Genomic DNA, 18,994 nt, shown 5'->3' with positions numbered 1-18,994 from the left:
TTCTGAATTCAGGCCTCATGGGTCAATTCTCTCACAGATACACACTTCTGAGTAGCCAGCATTTTTTCACTAATAGTCCATACTCATTTTTTGAAATGTGTTTTTTTTTGTTTTCCCCTTCAAATCACTTTCTTGCCCATGGCATGCTCTACAATGAATTTCCTTCCTCATATCTTTCCCTCACTAAAATATCATTTAAAACTCTTTCTATTTTTTTTTTCTTTATAACCCTGAACCATTTTTCCACCAGTGTCCTTACAAGAGCCTCTAACAGTCTCTAGCACATAAATGGAAACCTATCAGGGTTCATATATTTTACATACACAGAATATTCAAGCAAATTTTCAGTAATAATTTTCCAATAAGACTTTACTGTTCAGTTTGTTTTGACTACCTTTACTTTGCATAGAAAATGGTTTAATGAAACTCAGCCCTATGTGCACATGTCTGGGTGCTGCCAGAACTCCCCTCTCAGACTAGAGCACGCTAAGCAAAACTTGAAGTAAATGTAAGCAGTTTTCCAGTTTCTCCAGGATCCTCGTTTGGGTGACAGAACCTTTTATGTTAACTTCCCAACATTTCCAATAAGCATTTAACATTGATTTTGCTTACACAGGCAATGTCCTGTTAAAGACAGCAAAAGGAAGAGAATCAAAAGACTGTCTACACAGACTAAGCTTTGATTAATCCTGGGTAGCTCTTCAGGGTTAGAAACTCAACAAACATGTGACTGTGAAATTAGAACTGTTCAACAAAATTAAAACAGATGCATGCTATGCTAATAAGAGAAAAGAGATGTTACAAAAGATAACAGTGGGTTTTTCAAGGCCTGAAACATCAGTTTTAGTCAAGATTTCAGAGGTTAATGTAACATAGTATGGGGGATAAATTCAATTTACTCCTAACATCAGTAGGAGCTTAAAATGTCACACAGAATTTTTTTTATGCTGAATATTACATTTGAGTTAGGTAAATTACTCATAGTGTGCAAACATAAACTGAGGCAGAGGAATTCATGTTCTTGGCTGAAACTATGAAATATTAAGCAAAGCCTGCTTTAAAAAGACATAAAGTACTCCAGTTAGAAATTATTGTTGATGAAAATCAAGCACCTAATTATAATCAAGTAGTAACAAGTTAAGCTGTCACGTGAGAATAGAAAGGGAAAACACAAGGAAACCTGCAGGCTTGTATTCTAGATGCCATATATATGGGATTGGAGTGCTTTCCAAATTATAAACTCTCATTAAAGCATTATCTGAAATCAGGACATACATCTTGCAGTCTATTATTTGCCCAGGGCAGTCATTTTATCCTATGAAGACAGGATACATTCTTATGTACATCCTGTCCTGTTGCCATGCTTTTTGTGACAGTGTGCTTCTCCTTCTTTGTATCAACCTGACCTCTATTTCCTGTAAATCTGTTCAAGTGCTAACCACCAGTGGTGGTCCTAATGGATGGTTTGGTAACGATGGCTGCATCCAGCTTAAAGTGGATTCAGGGGAGACATAGCAACACAATAGCCAAAGGCTAATTTGAGCAAGGCACACTCCAAACCACAGTGCTGGTCAATGCATTACTCAAGCCAAACCTGGACAAAGCTAACATCTGTAGTCAGTATACAAAAATGACTACAACTCAATCATCTGACTCCCTATACTCCATATGGGCAGCCCAGGGCCCATTGAGCTCTCCCGAATGGCAATGGGCTGCACATTAGAACGAGTCCCTGAGCAGGAATCCTTATTGTATCAAATACTTGGTAAGTGAATGGGGAATAAGCACACTGAAACTTTGAAATCTTATCTAAGTGAGATAGAGAAAGGGATGTGCATATATAATCTTTAGACATAAATCATTCACCAAGTCTGGGACTAAATCTGTATCCAGCTGCATCTAAACTACCCCTGAGGAGTTTAGAATGAAAGGGGGGTCCCTTCTGAACCTCATTACTCTACATGGGGGTCTCAGTCAGTTCATTCTGACCCTGTTCACAAGCAGTAAATAATCACACGTACATTGCCATGGATTTTTGTTAAAGCAGTCACATTTACCATAGAACTTTGTTAACACACTGCCTGATAGAAACAAAATGTTTCTTCTTTCTTGTGAGTGAAGTGCATGACTCTATCCATGACAATTTTCCACCAGTTTAAACAAAACTTTGCAATGAAATCTCACAAATCTTTACAACATTTATATACATTTACTCCTCAAACGTCAGCTTTCACTATGGGCCGGCCCCTGTACAGTGCTGAGTGCCCTCAGCTGCAATTTGATACTTACTTTGGCTTAAAAACTCATAAAATTGATTACAATGCCACATTTAACTGATAAATGCTTCATGACAGGTCATAATTTCATTTAGGGTAAATAACAGCAAAAGGTAAAAAGCAAAACAGAAGTGAAAAGCAGTGTAGTTTCCAACTACACTAGCACTAGCACTCCATTTCACTGCACTGATGGAAAATGGCCTAAGAAATAAAAAGGAAGACAATGAGTCTTATAGTTGGAAGTTTCATCCTATGTAGTCATTTATTTCATTCTGAGATTTCTCAACAGACAACAAAATCTCTTAAGTTGGTAAATATTAAGGGAAAGGAAGAATGCAATTTTTTTCTTTGACAACTGTATAATATCAAGGCATAAAGGGAACAGTTGACACCGATATTTTTCATTACAAGCTATATGAAGAGTGAAGTCACATGTATTTGATGCAAAGTTAAAAAAATACCTATTTAGGAGTAGCACAAAGGGTAGTTTCTCCCACTTCAAAAAGTGTGTTTCTACATATTGTGCACACAATTAATCCAAATGCATGGCATCATTACTTGTAAGAAAACTTAGCAGGAGTACTTCTGTAAAAATTATATCATCAATTTTTTTCCTGTTTTGGGCCTGAATATGTCAGAATCACTACAAACTAGACTAATTAACTATTACTAATGAAGACTGTTTACATTCTAATACAATGAAATGGAAAAGGAGTCTCAGAAAACATATCCAATAAAAACCCCACAGTACAGGTTAATTAATTTTCAGGGCTAAAAGGCATCATTAGATTATTTTAGTTGCCCTCTTACATAACACAAACTTCAAAAATGTCACCTAGTTTTCCTCACAGTAAGTCAAATGACAAAATACCACTGCCTGATGCACATCTGCTCTACCTTGCTCAGAACTGTACTTCCATAGTGTAGAGAAAAATGTCTTCAACTAAAATGGGAAAATGAAAGGTTTTAATCTAAAACAGTAGCATTTCTCCCTCTTACAGCAAAACACCATTTGTTTGGTACAAGTAGTTATTCTGCAGCCAGCACTAACTAGACCACTTATTATTGTAGCCTGTCCAATTTCTCATTCAAAACGGCAAGTGGTATCCAACATGTACTGAGAGCCCAAGGATACAAGAATTAGAGCTGTAGTGACTCTAGCTCAATGATTCTTGCTATGCAGTGTTTGGGGTTTGCTCCATTACAGAGAAAGAGATTTACTGCAACTGGTGGACATTCATTCAAGCTTCAAGCAGCAGATAAGTCAGCTCAAGCAATGAGGCATTACAGTACTTATTTTACTAAAAGAATGATCTTTCCGTTATTGTTCATGTGGGTTTACTGGCAGGAGGAGAGTAAGAGAATGAAAAGCGGTGACAGGAGAACAAAGGTGACAAAAGGCCTAAGAGCAAATGTTGCCTAATGTTAATTATGAGGCCATAAATATGAGAGGTTTTTAGGCTGAGAAACTTTTATTGGTTAGCTGTCCCGTTCTCAGCTGTTTCTGATGACCTGGAAAGGCTCAGGATGGCCTTGGGCAGCCCGTGCTCCAAAGGACGAAAGGAGTCTTCAGGTTTTTTTCTCGGTCTTCATTGTGTTTATTAGTTTTTTATCTACAATATTTTATTAGTGTTTATTAGTTTTTATCTACAATATTTTCTCTCAGCCCGAGAGAGGTCTGCACAGCACGCCAGCCATGAGCACACTGAGAGCCCTCGGGGCGGTCACTGATCTTTATACCCAAAACTACGTATAAGATATTTACCTATTTTCCCCAATACCTTTCACCCTTATTGACAAGTGCACTTTTAGTAAGAACCAATCCCAAAGTGCCACCACCACCACAGAAGATGGAGGCCAAGAAGAAGAAGAAGAAGAAGAAGGACAGGACACGCCCCAATTCCTCCATCTTACTTCTCTAGACCCCCCTGTACCGAAATTCTAAAACCTGTGTTTCACACTATAATTAACCTATCCCTTCACCATTTATCCCCGTGTGATCCTCCCACCCTCATACAGGTGTCGTCTCCTGCGCAGGATCAAAGTCCAACCACCAGACACTTCTGGCAACGTTCCAGGACCTCCGAGCCCCCCAAGGGTGGTCTCGGTGTCTCTGCATATCAGGACTGATATGCTGAGATCCCACAGTTAGCAAAAAGAGGATTTTAAGATTTTCTTTCTGTATCCATCATCATTTCAGCTCTAGTCTAACTTCAGAATTTCAAGACTGGCAAATTGAAGTAGACAGTCTGCCTCCTGCCAAATCAGCTTTATACAGATGCCCAGCAAATACACAGGCTGTTATAATGACTGAGAAGTGGGAGGAATCAACAGTCAGAAGAAAAGTACTAAAAGCTCTAGGTGACACATCTGCTAATCAAAGAGAAGGGTCTGAGACATGTTTTTCACAGGGACACAATGATCTACAGTGGAGTGCTCCAGATTGCATATATTCAAGTACCTGTTTTGTATTTAGTATTTGATGTGAAGAGTGGACTGTTTTGAAACCCACCTTAAGTATTATAGTAAGTATGATTGATGAGGGTTATTTTAAAAATCTATATTTTTTAAATATAGATTTAGAGTGTGGGGGAGCTATCAAATTATTATTTTTTTTAAAACTGTTGAAGAAAAAACACTGATAAAAATCTATTACGAATATACTTCTTCAGGAGCAAAGAAGCTATTGAGGGCTGATATTAGATCAATTCAAGAACAGCAGTAATGGAAGGGAGTTTTAAGTTTTATGCTTTAACTGCATTAAAGAATTCTGAAGAAACAAAAAAATAATTAACTGGTTTTTTCAAACTACAGCATAACTCAGCTCTTCTAGCACTTCTACCATACACAGTGTTGAAAGCTAACTTTCCCTTTTAGTATGACAGGTAGAATTATCACTTAGGCCATCAAGCCATTAAACCAGTTTTTTAAAAGTATTTTGTAGATTCTGTAACATTCTAGAGAGTTTCCTGTGCTTTTTCAATCAAGAAAATCTGACTAAAATTGCGCTATCTGACCTTCCGATTAATGGCCTTCCTATAGCCTGTCATGCTAACACGGATTCTGGGGAACAGTTAGGATTCATCTGGAAGCAATATAATTTCTGTCTTTGTCTTTCTTTTCTGGACACTAATGGCTTTAAATCAGTCCTCTTCACTCAATGTATGACACATACAGCCATTCTATTTCAGCTGTCCATTAACTTCAAGCACTATGACAAGAACAAAGCAACTTCTCAAAGGAGTTCAGCTATATGTGTGCTGAATTTCTACAAATCCTTCTCTTCTTAGGTGCTCTTTTCAAGTACCACTAATGTGTACCTGAGTGCAACACTACCTATTATAATTAAAAGTGGCTGCTTAAACAAATGAAACAGGTTACAAGGCTTGTGGATTCAACATTAGTGTTACTATTCAGTTTCTCTACATATTTCTGATTTTTTTCCTAGAACTTATCTACCTTTTTTAAGCATGAACTGAGGAAAAAAATCAACAATCAGAAACCTCCAGTTTGTGGTCTGAAGTCTAAGGCCTGAGCATGGTACTTGATATTGCCTCCTGGAGACCATGCAAAGGACAGACTACAGAGAGCACACCTAAGCAGAAAGGAATAAATACATTTCCACGGGTACTTACAGAATCACCAATATAAACAACTAGAAGAAATAGATTCTATTCTGAAAAGTGATACCTGTAGTCCTACAAGATATTTAAATATTTCTGCTCCTTAAATATTTATCACCAAGATGCAAATAAAGCATCTGCAACATCCTGTGAAATAACATGCATTGGATGGCTTTAAGAAATGTGTCTGACTGTATTAACATCTTTCTTAGTTGTACCAACCTGGCATCTGGTCAATGTCTATATTAAGGCTACATAACAAAGCATTTTTACTCACCATACTGTTTTAAATAAATGAGAAATCTCCTATCTCTTTTTATTGGGACACTAATGAGATAAGAAGTCTCTAGGTATCGTTGAGAGGTGGGAGAAGCTCTCAACTTCTGTAAAAAATATTCTTGTCAGAGCCTCGCTGACCAGACAACACAGTACAGTTCCATCTGAATGCAGATGGCATTTATGTCCATGTGGCAAAGGTGTTTTATTCTGACTTGACTATATTTGGTCTCATCAGATTCTGGTGAAACTTATCAGTAATTTGCCTCTTCCCTAGCCAAATTTTCCCAGGACCAGCTATGTCTGTGAAATGATACTTGCAGCTATGCTTTTCTGTATTCTTCAGTGACACAAAGTTCTCTCCTAAGCCTCAGGCAATGTGAGAAGCCAATTCAATTTTGATTCTTTGCTACTTCTCTCTCTCTATCAGACAGCAAGCAATATTCAAAAGATGCCTTCTTTCAGAAGAAGACTAAGCCTATATGTATAAAACTTCGTGTTGTGCTAGATTTTCTCCTTATTCTTTCTGAGCCCTGCATCAGAACTCCTCCTAGCAGAGAGTTAAATGTAATGCAGCAGTATAAAGATAGCTTTGCCCTTCAATAAACACTCATCTCCTTCTAATGTGTGTCTTAAGACTTACGCCCTGAGCATTATCCTTTCTTTCTCCATCTACTCAGATTTTAAGCAAAACCAGTCATCATTGGGACACAATTGAGTAAGAGATCAGATCAGTAAGTATCAACATGAGGAACCTGCTCTCTCTCTCTCCCCAAGACTTCTCTGTTAATCTGAATCCAACAGATCAAAGAAAATTGCTGCCTCAGGCATTCAACCCTACAAAGCCAACTACATCTGTCCAGCTACAAAGTGCAAAGCTGGTGGTAGAAATGGAGATAGGATAGTGGTGTCTGTAACAAAAAGACAGCTGAGGAAAAACACCCAAGCTGTGAGATGCCCAGTGCACTGCCAGACAAAGCAAAATGCTCAACTTCATATAGGCTGATACCTCAGGTGCTCTGAGATCAGGGGAAGGGCAGGTAGAAGATTCTCCAAAATCTTTTATGCTAGCTACTTGTCATTATGAATATAATTTTGAGGGTGAATTGGAATTACAGATTCAGATATCCAAATAAAATATAGAAATAAGTCTCTACAAACAGATGTGAAGCAATGTGGTTTTACCTTCTTCCTGAGGATAAAATTTTCAAGAATATGTTTGCCCTTGTAACACAAGCTAATAACACAGGTTAACAGCAAGAGATAAGTTTAAGCTCTCACAGCAAGGCATAGAAAGCAAAAAGGAATCAACATAGTGCTCTATAGGTGGCTGCAGAGTCCCCATGGATCTTACTGCTCAGCTTCCTATTTCACTCCCACTTCATAGCAGTGTAGTAAGAGCTATCATCATCTGAATCATTCTGATACCCTGTTTTCCAAAAGTACTATCTGCCTCTCCCTCTGTTCCAAATGCATTCAGGCTATCTCCTCTAGCAGTTTGCTGCCATGTGGGCAAGGTTTAGCTTATACTCATCCATGTAATTGGAACAGTGTTCATTTTACATTGCTAAAGAAGACTGTACATGATTGTCCATGTAACCACAACCAGTTCAATCACCTGGAAAAGGCCACGACTCGGCACTATTTATCCAGCTTGTTTTTGTTGTTGTCAAAAGCCTGTAACACGTTTCCAGCTTGAACCATATAACAAATAACTATGTAAGAATTTGAAAATGCACAAGCTTTTCAAGTCACTGGTTCTTAAATATGGAACAGAACCAATCCCCTATTGTCATCTCTCTTTTATCTTTTCAGGGTGCGCCTATATAGTGCACAGAAAGACTTTATTATATTCACAGACAATGCAGCTGTGTAATAATGTTAGCTTTGTCCTTTAGTGCAAAATCATTTTTTGCTGTCATGCGTGTCTTAGGGACCCATAACACTGAAACATTAGAAAATAGTGATTCATTTTAAAAATTTCATTTGAACATCTGCACTAAACAGAATTTACAAAGAAAGAGACATTATTCTGATCATACAACTTCAGTGCTTTACACAATCTACACTGGTTTGTGTTTCCTACAGCTCAGAGTCACCCACAAGGGATGATACTGAAGGCTAGTTCTCTTTCTGCATGTGGCTAGACAATTTCCAATTACAATAAAAACCTAAATTTCAATGTAAAATTCCATTCTTATTACATCCATGTTTAAATGCCTAAAAAAAACCAGTCATTAAATATATGAGAAGGAATATTAAAAAAAAAAAACAATCTCAAACCAGAAATCCCAAGGGTATGGGTATATGCCAGGCTGGGGGTATTAAAAATACAATGAGCAATGAAGCATTTTTTAAAGCAAATGCTTCCATGTGATCCTTGAGAACTATATACCTGTGTATGTGTATGCCCATCCAGACATACACCCTATTAGGGCAACCTGCCCTCATCTGCTCCCTTGCAACTCTTTCTGATAACATAATTGAGGTCATGTAATAGAAGGAAATCACACTAGCAAAAATAAATTACTCAGGTTCAGATGATTTTGGAAAACATGGGAGAAATAGAAAGTTGAATTACAGTGAAAAGACAGCAATCAGTTTTTACGTGAAAAATCAGATAATGGGTTTACCTGACGCATGAGTATCACTCTGTAACTTTCAAAGGGGGCTGAAAGGCTGCATTAAAGGCTGAGGAGAAGATATTTGCAGAGATAGTCACTGATACTAAATGCAGAGGGAAGAAATAAGATTAAGAAATGCAAAAACAATATAAGAGACAAGACTTAGAAAACATTTCTATCAAGTTGATGACAAAATTAGTTTGGTAATATTACAGTTAGACTTCGGCATAAAATGGGCAATATAAGGTAAAACCAAATTTTTAAAGACATTTTTCTAGTCTACAACAAATTTAAAAAATCATAGGCATGGATTTCATCTACAATAATCAGTATTAGATAGATAAATAATGAAACTCCTTGTTCTAGTAACATACAACATCTTATCATAAATGTTGCTAACAGTGTAGTTTATCATTAATAATGGGACTCAAGAAAAGCTGAATGGAACAACTAGGTTGTCCATAAGGTAACTGTGACTAAAAAAATAGCTGGCAGCATTTCATTCTGATGAGACAGGGTCTGCATAAATTAAAGAATTACAATTATGTCAGGAACTACATATAAATGAAGCTGATTGTAATACACCAGGAAGTACATTGTTACTATTCACTATGAATCCACATACATAAAAACTTTGTTTACTCTTGTTTTAATCCCAGCATGCAGTTTATATTAACCTGTCCAATTTCACATAGTAACCAATTGTGACTATTACAATCCATATAATTTATCAGATTAAAAAAAAATAAAAAATATAAAATAAAAAATGAAAAATAAAAAATAAAAAATAAAAAATAAAAAATAAAAAATAAAAAATAAAAAATAAAAAATAAAAAATAAAAAATAAAAAAAGAAATCCAAGCAACACCTTTCCATATGGCCAATTAGTAAAGTCATAAAATGCAGCAAATATATGATGCTGTATTGAACATCTGTGCTGGTTATCCTATGGGAATTTTTAATAAAGGACCAAACAGCATATTGATGTTAATTCTATGTTACCGGGACTTTAAATAAAAAACTAAAATAAATAGCATCCATTAAACTGATCATACTGTTGTAACTCAAATTGTGTTTATTATGCTAATGGAACATGAAATTAAGAAAAAGACCTTTATGCCAGTGGAATTAATTAATGAGCTTTATGAAGGCATTGGGATGTAATTTATTTCTAGATAAGTAAGTCTAATTTGCAGTTCCATGGGTCTCTGCAATGCTGATTGTAATAGTTATTCCTGCAGATGTGCTGCTCACAGCATGTCTTTCCATTAGAACTGAACACCTCATTATATAAACTGTACCTAATTAAACATAATACAGTGGTGACTTGTTAAACTGGCCTTTTTAAGTCAGCAGCTGCTTAAGCTAATAATACCATATACAAGATTTATATCATCTACCATATAATACTGATATTAAAATATACTGCCCAAGGGATTGACAAGTAATTTACCAGTATGTAACAGGTATACTTCAGATTCTGCAATAGAGATTAAAGACTACTAGTCTATAAAAATCAAATGAATTAAAGTCTATTTGGAGTTCTAAATACCCATAAAAGTTTCTCAACAACTTTTATCTTCTAACAGTTTATTTAAAAAAAAAACACATAATCAGAGAATGACACTTCTCCTATGTTCTTTCTCCATATGTGATGGGCCATTTTTCTTTTGTGGTCTGAATTACTACAACATTCGAACACAATTAGGTATGTGCATATTGCCTTTGTTTCAGGCAAAAGAAAACGAGAAACTGCAAGACAGATACAGCTACTTCTTGAATTTTGTGTGTTTGATTCTGTGACTATTCTGTTTGATTCTGTGACTACCCTGTACATGTCCTTCCCACCAAATTGTAGACAGAGCTCATATTCAAAATATGACAGTCAAATTCCATGAAGTCTATTTTGGTCAGGAAACAAGGCAGTTGGAAAATTCACCGAGAACAGATTGAGTTTCTTATGAAAGCTACATTTGAAAGCTACAAAATAATATTTTGGATAAACCATGTCTAATCATGAAAACTTTCCATTCTGTATACTTCCTGTGGTTTAAGAATTGTTTTCTGTTTCTCCCCTCTTCGGAAGCTGAATCTACTGCCACGCTATGTTCTAATGTAGAGCAGCATTGCTTTTGTTCTTCCCGTTTTGCCAGTGTCTGGAGGAAGAGAATACATTTTGCTCACATATGTATCTGGGGAGCTCCATAACTACACCTTTTCCTCACAGAAGCCTGCGATTCTTCTTTCCTTTTTTCTCAAGTATGCAAAACTGGCTCATTTTCCACTCTTACTCTATGCCATAACTGAGCCGCCTGAAGACATGTGAGCAGTTCTGCATTTTGCTTCCATCTCTCTTTCTAAATGAAGAAAATGAGGCTCAAATTCTAAAGCTATTTGGACATAGGCCACTTCAAGCAATACCTTTAAAACATGTATAAATTTAGTCACAGCCTGGAGTCCATTGATGTCCATTATCAAGAATCAAGTACAAAGTTGATAAACGTCAATGTATTTTTTCAGTATGGACTGAAACTTACTTTCAGTAAGTTTCTGGAAACATTCATTCTCTTGAACAACCTTCAACATTTTCTTGCATAGAGAAGTTGGAAAAAACAACAAAAAAGTAAAAGCAAACTCCTCAAGTTTTGGAGGAAAAGATTCAGAATTAGATCAGATTTGCTTTGAGTCACTTTCTCTGTCTTACTGAGCACATAAAAAAATATAGTGTTCTTATATACACCTCAATATCTGCAGTGTCATACTTTACTTTAAAGGTTTCATGATAAAGACAGACAGTCATTCCCCTCTTCTTGCTACAATATCTAAATCGTTCCAGACTATAGTGTGAAATACATTAACCACTGCAAATCAAGGTGAAATTACAGTTTGTTTTAAAGTTACAGATTCAGAGAAGAAAGATCTGTTCTGTCCTAAAGGCTGTGCATCAAGTAACAAAACTATGAGCAATTTAACCCTATTGGCAGAACATGAAGAACAGGCTTCCAGACTGAAACAGCTCATGCACAACCAGCTTATGCTACTAACAGAAAGAGGATTCTTGTGGTAGAGCTGACAGCACACTCAGAAGAAACTCAGCATTCCAGGATAAAGATTAAAACAGAGAACTTGCAGTTAGAAGCAAAGACTTTACGAGAAATTATTTGTTTCCAATAGTTGCTCTGTTTAAATTCTGTCGTTACCAAGGCTGCATTTTAATTTCCTGGAAGTTACCATTTGCTTCAGGCTTTCAAGAGAGTCTTCCAACTATTTAATTCTTGTACTTAATTCTTGTACTTAATTCTTTCTTCAGATTTTTACTGCAAAATCTTTTATTATAAATAATCACTGTTCTAAAACAACTTTCTTTATTTTAAAGGATACTATTTCAATTCAAAACCAGAGTCCAATTTTTTCCTAAAAGTCCCATTTAAATTGCTTCACTATCGCTCAGTAATCAAACATGAAATGTAACAGAACAGCAACATAATTTGCTGAGGGTAAAATTTAGCAGAATCAATCAACAATAAGAAGAAAATAGGAGGTCATGAGCACCATGGATCCATTATAATTATTATTTTTAATTAAATATTCTAGATACACATTAATTTTCTTTGCTCACTACTTTTATTGTTTGACTTGCCTTCAAATGAGAACTGTGAGCACTTTGAAAAATGAGTTGAAAGACTCTCTTGTTTCACAACAGACTGAGTAGCTACTTCTCCATTTGCTGCCAAAATGCATTTTAGTAACGTATCACAGCTAAACTCCTCCATGACTCACCAGAGATGCCTTCTGTCTCTTAAAGCAACCTAAAACTAGGAAAACATTTTCTCCATATCCAGTCAATGAAAGTACAGAAATATCACCAAAGGTTTAAAGCTATCTAACTGGATCTTGAATTCAAAAAGCATTTTCTAAACTGTTGTTATTTTAAAATTAAGAACCTTTTATAGTGTCTCCAAAAAGAAAAGAAAAATCCTGTCATTGTGCTCCTGAACAACATGACGTCTTTAAAAATATTAAAGACAAACAAAAGTATGATAAAACAAAATACTAACCCCTTTAATGAGATCAACAGAAGATTTTTTCATTTAATTAAAATTTCAACAATTTTATAGAAGAATTTTACAGTTTCTTATCCTGCCTAGTTCTGGTGAAAAAAATAATTCTAAATACAACAAGAAGGGTGGATTCACAGGCCTACTAATGTGGCTGAGTTTTCAATTTACAGTTTCAGGAAATCTATGAAATTGAGAGAAATACCCTGATAATTTGATGCTTATGTGAGTTGAGCTTCTAAAACCTTTCTGAAAAAGTGACTCTCAACTGGTGTGATTTCACAGGTGTCTAGGAATACGGGCTTGAGAGTTATACTGCCTATTTAACTTCTGACTTTTACAGTTAAGCAGTTATTCTGGAAGAATAAAAAATACCTCAGACTGTCACTCTGTCACTTGTAGCTGGTTTTCAACCTCCTTGGGTGATGCAGAAATGCAAACAATTGGGATCAACTGAATTCTCTCAGAAACATTCCTTCCCAGAAGGGTGTAAAAATATGCAATAATATGGTCAGCAGGGAAAAAATTATTCCATAATAAAGATCTCGCAAAAAACCCCAGATATTTTAGCCTATTACTGCTACCATAAAGTGAAAAGAAGCTGTTGGATAAATGAAAACATTGGGAAATTACTCATATTTTTCCTCTCAAACCACACGCAGAGTGTTATTGTCCACTGCATTGCCAAAGATTTGATTCACAGATACTCTAAAATTTTAGTCTTTTTTCTGAAGTTCTTCAAAACAAAAAACAAGCCTTTAAAAAAAACTTTAACACACCATCGACTGAAAAATCAGTATTACATGGTGAATTGGGACAATCACAGGAAACATAAACAGCATCTTCTTCCAAATAACTCTACAACAAAGCAAAAACTCCTAATCCATACTCAAGACAACTGAAAAACAGGAGAAAAGTGACAATCATTAACGCCCTGAAAAATTACTTGGAAGACAAAGAGAATGTATATGCATGCTACTTTGAATTCCTTTTGCTGCCAGAGCTCAGATACCATAACAATGAGAGGTCACACACACACCCTGACAGAACAGAACTGACAGGTTTGTTAATTGATGACAAAGTTACAGCACTAATATCTTTTCAATTATAACAATATTTTCATGATTTGAGAGGTCAGTCTTCATTCCCCACGTGCATACCATAAAGAACACTAATGAAATGCTGTGAGTAGAATTCAGACAGTTGTTTCTGCTCCCATCAAGGACAGAAATTTCCACTGACTTCAGTGTAAACAGAATCGGGCCCTTCATGTGCGTATTAAATAAAGCAGACACTTCTGTCTCAATCTTCTCTGAATACATGCTTTTGATGCCACAAAGCAGATAAGATGATCTGATAAAAGTAATAGATGAAAGTATATTATTATCTATACTATCTCCATTATAAGATATAAAATACTCTGTAGTGTCTGTGTGCATTACCATAAGCTACAGTGAAAGTTGACCTGTTTTCCAGAGGACAGATTTTTAAGTGTGATGCTGAAGCAATTTTTGATGACATACTTTTCTACAACATTTCTCATGCCACTGAAGATTAGATATGTCTGCAAAACAGAATATAAATACAGCACCAGAATTTTATCTTATCCCTTAGCCACTAGCTATGAAATAAATGTTCCAATATCAGTTTCTATATAAATATGAATCAGTGGAACTTCCTTGGAATTTTTTAAAAGTCAGACATTGCTATTATTGTCATGTCACTAACAACAAGAATTACTATTTTCTAATTGCATGTTCTCTGTCCTCCCTCTTGGGAGGCTCCAACATAGAATCCCTCTACAATATTCTTTAAAAGCACTGGCATTCTGAGTTAAGAGTTTTTCAGCTTTGGAAGCAGATTCTCACAGCACCAGGGGAAAAACAGTAAAAAATCCACAGCTGGAAGCACAGCTTCCCCAGTGATGGAATACCCCCATTTGGTAGGTCACAAATCTGCAGGGAGAGACAAAAAGGTGGGGTTTGCACACCAGCTGGCCTTTGTGGAGAAGAGATGTGAGCTATTCTCATTCAGATGGTGCCTCAGGAGACTCACAGGCTAAGTCAGTACAATCAGGTGACATTGTTTTCAAGACCCAGAACACTAGTGAATGACAATTTAATACATTAGAAGGTGCACTGAAGTAGTACTACAAGACCTCAGCTAGGCATGTGTGATGTGCTCTGGAGACTTTAAACTCCATCAGGAAAGGTTTATACAAGGTGGGAAAGAAAGGAATGTTATTGACTCTACAAACAGGGAATCAAGTCAGAAAGGATTTTGGCAGAAAGCTACTGAATGATTAGCATGTGAAGGAATCACAGGCAGAGCGGATCCCAAAATAACACTACTACTTGCCAAGTACCTCCTAGTCTCTAGCCTGCATCAATTACTGAAATACACACATCACAATACTCAACAGTGCTTAAAATTATTTTTTCTGAAACTGAGGCCATCACAAATTTAACACAAAACCTACAGGGAAGACATGTAATGGAACAAGGTAAGGGGGAAAAAACCCACAAAGATGCTTTTGATTCCTCCTCTCTGTATAATGAGCCAGATTCTCAGCTAATGCATAGCCTCATTTTTCCACTCATACCTATTGAGCTCTGACATTCTGTACAACTGGTATGTTTAAAAGCAGGTTAAGAATAAACCTGTAGACCCAGCCTTAGGACTTTCCAGACTTACAGAAGCTCATAACACGGTGAAAGGTCACAGAGCTGCTCACATTTCTACCTTTTGCCCAACAATACCACAACTTCAGCCACCCACGAGGTGAAAATATGCCCCTGACACCAAGCTGTCAGGCTTAATGACTGAGTCTTCATAAAAAAGAAAAAAGCTCAGTTAAATCTACACGCACACAAACAAATTCTGACCTCTGGTGAGAAAAAAGAATGTGTATTTGTGCCGCTTTTAGCTTTTATTGGTTTCCCACCACATCTCTTAATACTTCTTCTGACTTATTCCAAATTTTCAACTTTTGAATAACTAAATTTGCAGCTCTGCTAATTTTGCTGCTCTGGGAACACAGCAAAATCTGGCTGCCACAACTGTGGCTCTTTTGTGTTCAAAACTGCATCACTTATGTATTTAAAAATACATATGATATTTATAAAGCCTACTCAAAACATTACTAAATTGTCCCATTTTCATGTTTTCATGACAATTTATATGTTTTCCATATGGGCAAGTGCTGACAATGTGATACAAGCTTATTGGAACAAACTGGTTTTTCTTTATTGTCTTGGCATCGAAAATCTGCACTTGCATAAAAATAACTCTCTCCTCTATTTTAAAGGGATGACTTTTCATTAATGCAATTTTAAGGGCAATTCTCTCTCATTTTACTTAAAATGTATCAGAAATTTTCACTGCTTACCTTACCATTGTATCACCACTGTATTTGAGAACATTATGAATCTATTGTAAAAAGCATACATACACAGAGTGCAGAATTATTCAGAGTTTTCTATAACTTAGCATGAGCTCCACAAAAGACTCAGGTTTGGGAGGGGAGGAAAAGATGCCTCACTCTTTTCATCCACAAGGAGACAGATACTTACATATCTCTCCTCTACTTCTGTTTTCTCCCTCCAACTTTCCAAAAGCAGGAACAGCTCATGCCTGCAAGTATAAGGAGGAGCCTGTGTGCTAAAAGTCTAAGGCTGGAAACGCTGACAGTAAATGATTTCCTTAAAAGTTCTCAAAGACTCGAATATGGCACTGAAAAGAACTAATATTGCTATACTCCAACAGCACGTGTACTTCAGCCATCTCCATCCAGTCTCTGCTGCCTCCCTTACCCTACCTCACCCCAAAGCTGTCCTTGCCTTCTACTTTTCTTCTCTTCCATTTACTGCAGTCCTAATGTAGAGAAAGCTCTCCCTGACCTGAAGCTCATCAGTAGACAGTCAGACCAGCCAACCTTCTCTTCATTTTATCCAGCTCCTCCACAAACTTCACAACATGACAGACATGTCAAATGAGCCATCCACCAGGCTGCAGACAGCAGTTTCTAGGCCATAAGAGACACAGCTGATGGAAGAGATTGTCGGAGGAAGTCAGGAAGCCATAGGTAATATCACAAGTGTCCTGCTGAAAACTAACAGCCTAATGAGTATGATATTGCTGGTTATTTTATGTATCTCAAGTCTAGGCCTTGAATAATTACTACTTACTACTGAGAAACTAAAGTTGGAAAATAGATTTTGCCAGAGTTAATAACAAAGGCTAATATAGAAGTTGTGGGTTACAGGCACCACCTCAGTCAGTCTAAAACCTTTTACTTTCTAAGAACTGAAAGTTGCTGAAAGTTGCTATACTGATGGAATCAGACCAAGTTAATTCACCCACAGATAAAGCAGCTGGTATCATACACAAACCTTCTCCTAGGCAGCCTCTCTCTGGGATAGGCATCGGGCAGTCTGTTTAAGAAGCAGGCTCAAAAGATAGCTGACTCAGACAGTCTCTGAACGAGCTTCCCGTTAACCAGCTAGAGAGATACTCAGCCACCAACTGGCGTCTTTTCCTTCAAGGAGAACACGGCACTTTCACCAACTGTTCTCTTTTGAGGTGACTCACCTTGGTGACATTACTGTCCCTAGACATGCATACGCTTCCATTTGTAATTCTCATGCCTGACGGGAGAAAATCTGCTGTGCTAAAACACTGGAACAGTCCATGGATTGTCACTTCCTTTTTTTGCAAGACTTTTTTTCTATCAGTTGTGTGGGAAATGCAGTTCAGGACAGTTTTACTGCATTCTGTACACATCCTCCCACACTCACAGCAAACTGACACTTTGTACTGGTTTGGGCTGAAGTAGTTATTTTTCTTCATGGTAGCTTGTAAGGGGCTGTGTTTTGGATTTGTGCTGAAAACAGCATTAATAATTCAGAGATGGTTTAGTTACTGCTGAGTAGGGCTTACACAGCATCGAGGCCTTTTCAGCTTCTCACCCCACCCCACCAGAGAGTAGACCAGAGGAGCACAAGAAGCTGGGATGGGACACAACCAGGATCCCAAATGATCACAGGGATATTCCACATCATATAGCACTGTGATCAGCATGGAAACTGGGGGAAGAAGAAGGAAGGGGGACATGTTTGGAGTTATGGTTTTTGTCTTCCCAAGACCATTTTGCCTGATGGAGATCTCCTTCCCTGAAGATGTCTGAATACCTGCCTGCCTGTGAGAACTGGTGAACAAATTCCTTGTTTTGCTTTCCACAAGTTTGTTTATTAAACTGTCTTCATCTCAACCCACGAGTTTTCTGACTGTTACTTTTCTGATTTTCTCCTCTGTCCTGCTGATGGGGGAGTGAACAAGCGCTGTGTGGGTGTGGGGCTTAGGTGAGCCATGACAAATCCACATGTACAGTAGTGCAGCTTCAGCAGAAGTCTCCATTGTTGACATTCTCCAACTCATTCTGTCCTGTTTAATCTGACTCATGTTTTCTTCACCCATCATCTTAGTTTTCCTTATTTCATTACATTTCCTTTAAAAGAGCTTGTGGCTGCAATCTAAGAAAGTTCAAGCAGTAATTTATTTTTCTTTAGCAGATATTTTAAGGGCAGATCTCTCAACAGCATTTGTAAGATGAGCATTAAAGGCAAACAAAACAAGCTTCTGAGGAACAGAATCTAATAATGACTTCTCTTGGTTTACTTCTGGATTGTTTTTGTATTAGGCACAGTATACATATATAGTTTAATTAGGATAAATTCTCTGCTTGTTTATGATCTCATCCTTTGCAAAACTACCACACCACTAGTGTTGAATAGGCTATAAATCACTCAGATGTTCACGCTCAGCGTTGAATTTCTCTCACCAATTAAATGGGGGTTTAGAAAAATTCTGAATCCAAAAGTTCACATGATGAAAATTTTGGCACAAAGGTGAATATTCTCTATTCTCTATTGAGAGAAATGAGCAATATAATGCAGTGGTTCATTTTCCATCTAAGCAGAGTCTTGATTAAATACCTGTCTGTTCCTCTTACATGTCAATAGCTTGTATTTCAGCCAAGTGATTGCTCAATTACAGAGAGAAAGTTTGGAGACGGGAAACTGCGTTTATTCTGCGCAATATAATAGAACCACTAAAATTAGGTAAATTTCCAGGAAACT

General features: G+C 36.9%; 1 long non-coding RNA gene across 3 annotated transcripts in view; it reads right to left on the bottom strand.

Annotated features, from left to right (window-relative positions):
• The window catches only part of LOC131087055 (uncharacterized), a 430,836-nt gene that overhangs the window by 372,249 nt on the left and 39,593 nt on the right, over positions 1 to 18,994 (bottom strand). The gene's annotated exons all lie outside the window — the stretch shown is intronic.

This window comes from Melospiza georgiana, chromosome 9 (genome assembly GCF_028018845.1).
Source record: "Melospiza georgiana isolate bMelGeo1 chromosome 9, bMelGeo1.pri, whole genome shotgun sequence".
In the NCBI taxonomy this organism is placed as follows: Eukaryota; Metazoa; Chordata; class Aves; order Passeriformes; family Passerellidae; genus Melospiza; species Melospiza georgiana.
This window is presented reverse-complemented; position numbering and strand designations above follow the sequence as displayed.